Source organism: Halichoerus grypus, chromosome 6 (genome assembly GCF_964656455.1).
Source record: "Halichoerus grypus chromosome 6, mHalGry1.hap1.1, whole genome shotgun sequence".
Lineage (NCBI taxonomy): Eukaryota > Metazoa > Chordata > Mammalia > Carnivora > Phocidae > Halichoerus > Halichoerus grypus.
In genome coordinates, this window is record NC_135717.1 from 102,031,887 (window position 1) to 102,037,974 (window position 6,088).

Below are 6,088 nucleotides of genomic sequence, written 5' to 3' on the forward strand. Positions count from 1 at the left end.
AAATGGGCACTTTCTGTCTGCATCTGACTTGTCCTGTCTGCAGCATTTGACACTCTTAACAGCTTCCTCCTTCTGGAAACTCTCCACGTGTCCAATATTAAGTATATTGTCTCTCCTTTCTTCCCCACTGCCCACAATCCTCTAAACAAGTCTTCTTCCTGAATTTCCCATCTTGGTAAAGAACATCACCATCTACCCAATTAGTCCAAGACAGAAATGGCAGTAGGTGCAAGATTTGGGGTGTGAGGGGGTCACTCACTAGTTATTCCTTTTATTCACCCTCCTGCCTAAGCAGTCACAAAATCTTACAGAATTTTCTACATTAACATCATATGCACCCCTTCTTCTGATTCTCAAAACTATTGGCCTTATCCTATGTCACCTATATTATTGAAGAATCTATTATTAACCTGGTTTCTGACTTTTAGACTCATTCTCTGTCAATCCATCTTTCAGGCTGCTATCAACTTTACCTCCCCCCCCAAAAAATAAATTGTAATCAAGCTACTTCCCCATTTAAATTTGACTCCACATTCCTGTAGGAAAAACTCAAAGTCCATGGTTATGACATGCAAGAGCATTCATGATCTGGCCCCCGTTGTGTCTTCACCTTCATCCACCCCCCAGTCGTTCTCAACGACTTTGGTCCTGGGACAGCGTGGACGCTCTTCCACACCTCTGTACCTTTGTTTGTCCCGGTCAAAACTCACTTACCTTTCTATTCTCAAGAATCCGCTCTCCTTATCCTAATCCACTTTGTCAAAACCTCTATCATAGCACTTACCAAGCTGTACAACTTTTACAAAGGCAAAGATTTAAAACAAAACAAAATAAAAACCAACCAGGCATGTTTGGAAAACTAAAAGTAGTTTCACTTGGTTGAGCTCAGGGCCTTGGTGACCCTCAAAGGTATGGAACATGAAATGAAATTCACAGATTTTAATCAGGGAGGTTATTTGATCAGATTTGCATTTTAGAACTTTATTCTGTTTGTGTGTAAGATGCATTGGAAAAACTCTGTAATTATTAGGGCCTGAAGTAGGGCGGGTAGTGTGGGTAAAAAAAGGATGAGGAATGATTCCAGAAATATTTATACAGTAAAATTGGCAAGTCTGATGGATCAATTAAGTGAATTGGAGAATTGATCCATTGATTCAATAATTATTGAGAACTAAGCACTGCTGCAGTTTCTAGAAGTACAAAGAAATTATAAGACAATGTTCCCACTCTTAAGAATCTTATTATAGTGAAATACAAAGTAGGTCAGAAGTAGACTCAAATACAGATAAGAGTTTAGTAAATGATAAAGATTGAATTCTTTAATATGTAGTTTCAGGACAATTGGCTGTTTGGGGAAAACAGATATAAAATTATATTTTCCCAACAAATTCAGTTCCAAATAAATTGAATGTAAAATGTGAAATAATAAAAACAATAAAATAACCATCATTTAATATGTATATAAATTTATGGCATTTAAACCTTCCTAAACAGAGCACCAAAGACATAAACCACACAATGAAGAGCAATGTATTTGACTATATAAAATTGAAATCTATCACAAAAATATAGCAAAGAGAAATAATTGCAATATAAAGGTATATAAAGATTTAGTATGATATAGAAACTTCTGTTACAGTATTACACACTTGCTTTTGATTTGGCTTGTTCCAAAGGCTGTCAGGAGAAAAGCCTGAGGACCTGTCTGATTAAACACATATATAAAAGAGAACTATGATGCTCACTTCGGCAGCACATATACTAAAGTTGAAATGATACAGAGAAGATTAGCATGACCTCTGTGTAAGGATGACATGCAAATTTGTGAAGCATTCATATTTTTAGATGTGGAAGATGTTCCCTTCATCATGGAGTGAGGCTTTTGTCCCTACTCAGTTCTGAGACCTGACTTGAGATGCAACACGCCGGCATTCCCACTCCCTGGCCAGGTTTGGAATAGGTTCTTTCTCTCAGGCTGTTGTGTCAAGTCACTAGGATATGGAGAAAAACCAAAGGCAGGTAAAAAAAAGAAAGAGAGAGAGAGGGAGAGAGAACCATGAATCTTTAATTGCTATTATGAGGTGTTAATCGAGTACCCAAATAATGATAACAGCTTTGTACCAAAGAATTCTGGAAATTCAGAGGCAGGGATTGGGGTACCTGATAATACTCCTCAAAGAAAGAAAAACAATTACTCAGGCCTAATAAAACATTTCTACTCTGAAGTTTTCCACTGATAGAATTTTGTATCCTGAAACTCAGTTCCAGGAGCCAAGTAATTTCCATCCGTCCAGTAAGCAATTAATGAGAACCTATTATGTTCTAAAGCACTGTAGTAGATACTGTCTTTTCCACAGGAAGTACAATTATCTTCCTCCAAGAAGAGTAAGACGATGCCTTTGCCCTCAAGCAATTCATGGACAAAAACTTAAAGAGGGGAAGAATCCCTACAATGCAATCTGTATTTTACTAATACTGAATGCATTTAAATTATTTCACGATGCCAGCCTGTCTGGGTTAAGTAACTTACAGAGGACACTGGAGAGAGAACATTTTCATTTAATGACTATAGCACAAGCTTTCCTTTCCAGTTAGATGGAGCCCCGGTTTGTGGGTCAGCACAACACCTTCTAAAATGTCGCATTCTCTTTCCGTGATGTTTAAGAGGTGAGTGATGTGGATTTAAGAGAGGAAGAACGTGATGCTTATTAGTTTGAATGAGGTCATCAGACTTACTCTGCAGGATCCTTATAGGAGCAGAACAGGGCCCACTACTGACCTATCCCAGTTAAAATGATCTCAACGGAGGCAGACATTTTGGTGAATGAATATAGGAGAATGTCATCGTGTTTGCCGCAAGTCTACTTTTACATGATAAACCCTAGAAATTCTGAAATTTGGCTTGAGAGCATTGAACATTTACAATGGCAAGAAGGCAATAAACATCTCCCTGTGAGCATCTCTTTGCCCCCCAGACTTCTCATCCCTAAGCCCATCCACGCCCTGCCAACTTCTGCTCCTGGGTTTCCATCTGCCAGATTGGACTGCTCCCTCATCTCTGATTTTCAAATGTCCTCCAAGTCTTTGTGTTTGGGGATGCTTCCCCCTGATTCTTTTTAAAAGGTTTCTCTGGGGCTGGATGAAATTAATATTCTGGCTTTAGGCACCCGCTGCCTTGCAGCTCATTCACCTCCGGCCAGCCTCATGCTCACCCTGCCCCATTCCCAGTCCACCACAGAATCTCCAAGATGATGTTCTACAAACACATATTTTGAAACTTTCCTCTTTTTCCCCCCTCATTCAAATGTTCCCTCAGTATTTACCTCTTTCCAAGACTAACTCTCAGAGTTCTGGGTAAAGTGAAGCAAAACAAAACTAAACAAAAACCAACCATTCAGGGACCTACTACAGATCTACCAAACTAGGAAAGGGGTCCAGACTCCAGCTCCTTTCTTAATTGGCTTCATGACTAAAAGCTGTGCAGGGACCCATAAACAGCAATTAGGAACACATAATGGGCTTCCTTCTCCATTATCTCCCCACCCCCTTCCAAATTGGAGGTAAGCTAAGGACACAGATTCTGGGATGCTTGTGGGTTCCTTCTGACCCTCAGTGATTGTTAAACAGCACATTTGGGTTAGGGTTTTTTCCCCTGCATTGTGGTTTCTGTGATTAAGTGATGTGCTACATAATGTTCTTGCAACTCCAGCTGCCTAACATATTTTTACTATTTCTGCATATTCATTTTTTATTTTTCTACAAAAAAAATAAAAAGAGGTATTTGAAAATTAGATAGAGATTTGTTCCTCCCTCCTTTTTAAAGATTTGACAAAATCTTTAGAAGTGCACAATGGGATATTGTTCTCAAAGATCAGTACTTTTGTAAGTAAACAAAAGGAAGCGCTTTCTTCCACGAAGTCACCCTCTGCCCACTCTACCAGGGAATTAGGCAGAGTTTCTAAAGTTTGCACGGGTTTGCTGACTGGCAAACAGGGGGAGAAAGGAGAGGGAGGAATGGGAGGAGGAAATGGAGAATGAGGAAAAGAAGAAGAGAGAGAAAAAGAAGCAAAAAGGAGAAGATAAGAAAGCAGTTGTGTATTCAGTGAGCCTGAGTTAGCCTAAGATCTTCCTTCATTTGGCCCCTGGATTACAAACGTGGTCAATTTCCCATCTTGTTCTGGGCCACATTATTGCTTCCCATTATAGCTACTTCTTTTGTATTGGGGATTAAAAAAAACAATAACAAAACCAAAAAACGGTGATGCTGAATCTTTTGACATTGAGCTTTGCAAAACAATAAAAGACACAACTAGAACATTTTTTTTTCCACAACAGTTAATTTGTATGGTTCCCAGAGCAATTTAAAAGTGGTTTAGTTTCAAAAGGGTAAATGTTCAAATGAGCACGTCCTATTCAAAATAGTCTTAAAAATATACAGAACTGATTATAAGAAAAAGACCTCCTCAAGGTGGTATATTTTGCTTGAACGGGGAAACAAAATCGAGCATGGCCTCACTCTGTTGGCTTTGTTTTTCCGAGGTTATTGAAGAAAAGAGAGGTTTGCCAAAACTAAACAAAACACAGAACCATTTCTTTGAACCTGAGAACTCTCCAGTGCCCAAACATGATTAAAAACCATCTTGGTTAAGCCCCTTTGATCGGCCTGCCTGTTGTAAAACCTGTTCCGAGTCCCTGGCAATCACGGTCTTATCTGTGTGGTCCTTCCCTTTCGAGAACTTTCAGCATGATGTTGTCCTGCTGGAGTGCAACTAATTGCTTATGGAAGATGTGGTAGAGAGAGCTCAATGCCCATGGAGAACGATGCCACTGATGTGCCCACACCGCCCGGCAAACCCGAGCAAATGTGCCTTCTCATCTCTCCACAAAGAGACTTTCTGAGAAGAGAAAGGGAAAGAACTGAAAGGAAGTTAAGCGAGTAACTTCAGGACCGCACGGAGAAATATGCAGACAAATGCTTGGCGTTTTTGGAGTTTTCTTTATTAAAGACTCTAATTGAATTTCATTGACTGAAGTTGAAAGCCATGTCTAGAGCACACTGTAGATCTGTTACTTTCCCATTCTATTTATATGTCTATGAAGTAGGTCATTGTAATGAATACAAATGGGCAATAAGTACAAAGTTATTGCATAATTTTTCAAAATTTTATGATTGCTTTTCCTATTTCCTCTTAGAATAATGGCCCCTCTGTGTAGCTTGTAGACCATTCACTATATCTTCAGCATATTTTACCATTTCAGCAAGATTTTAATTTATTAGAGACATACTAGAAGTGGTATGTAAACAATCCACAGAATGAAACTGATTTGTAAGACATGGACAACCTGAACCAGTATTAAGTTACTTCTGAGATCACTTGGTGAATGCAAATGCATATGTATTTTTCCCTCTTTTCCCCTCCCTGCCTGCTTCTTGATTTGGCAAAGATTGGGACTTGGGGACTGGAGGGAAAACCAAATTAAAGCCACCCACCAGCCCATAACAAACAGAACAGAAAATGTCAGTCTTATGATGGGATGTGTAACAAGATGGAAAGTTTCTCTATGGGTTTGCGTTTCTAAACCAGACTTCGGCAAGGGTTCAAAGCTGCCAGCTCTGAGTGAACAAACACAACTTTACAAGCTGAAATAGGCTAATGGCTCCTCCAGGATCTGTAGGATTGCCTTGCATAGAAAAATGACTGACCCTTTACTTTGTTCTGCTCCTATTCCTTTTACTTTATTCCCCTTCTCTCCGAGAGCTCCAACTCCTGTCTAGATATGAGCACAATGGGAAAAGTTGTCCGATGTGACAATTCCAGGATCTCCTGAGCCTATGTCAGTGGCCACTCTTTGCTGTGTCATGTCCAGGATTGTGGTCTTTGCCTCTCGGGCTCTCACCTCCAGTTTATGGTTCCAGTTGGCTTTGAACTCACAGCTGAAGTGATTTTGACCAGCTATATGTTCACTGCTCTGGACCTGAGCACAATGGATGGGGGCTCCATGTACTTTGGAAGCACCTCAGAGGAAGTGGTCCAGTCTGCCTGAGAGCGCAGGAAAAGGCTTTTCATGGAGGAACAACAGGACACTG

At 39.9% G+C, this 6,088-nt stretch overlaps 1 non-coding gene across 1 annotated transcript; it reads left to right on the forward strand.

Annotated features, from left to right (window-relative positions):
• The first annotated feature begins 1,737 nt into the window (after window positions 1–1,737).
• LOC118530928 (U6 spliceosomal RNA) lies at window positions 1,738–1,844 on the forward strand. The gene has a single exon (XR_004914894.1). It is a non-coding gene; the product is annotated as a U6 spliceosomal RNA (small nuclear RNA).
• Window positions 1,845–6,088: the final 4,244 nt, after the last annotated feature.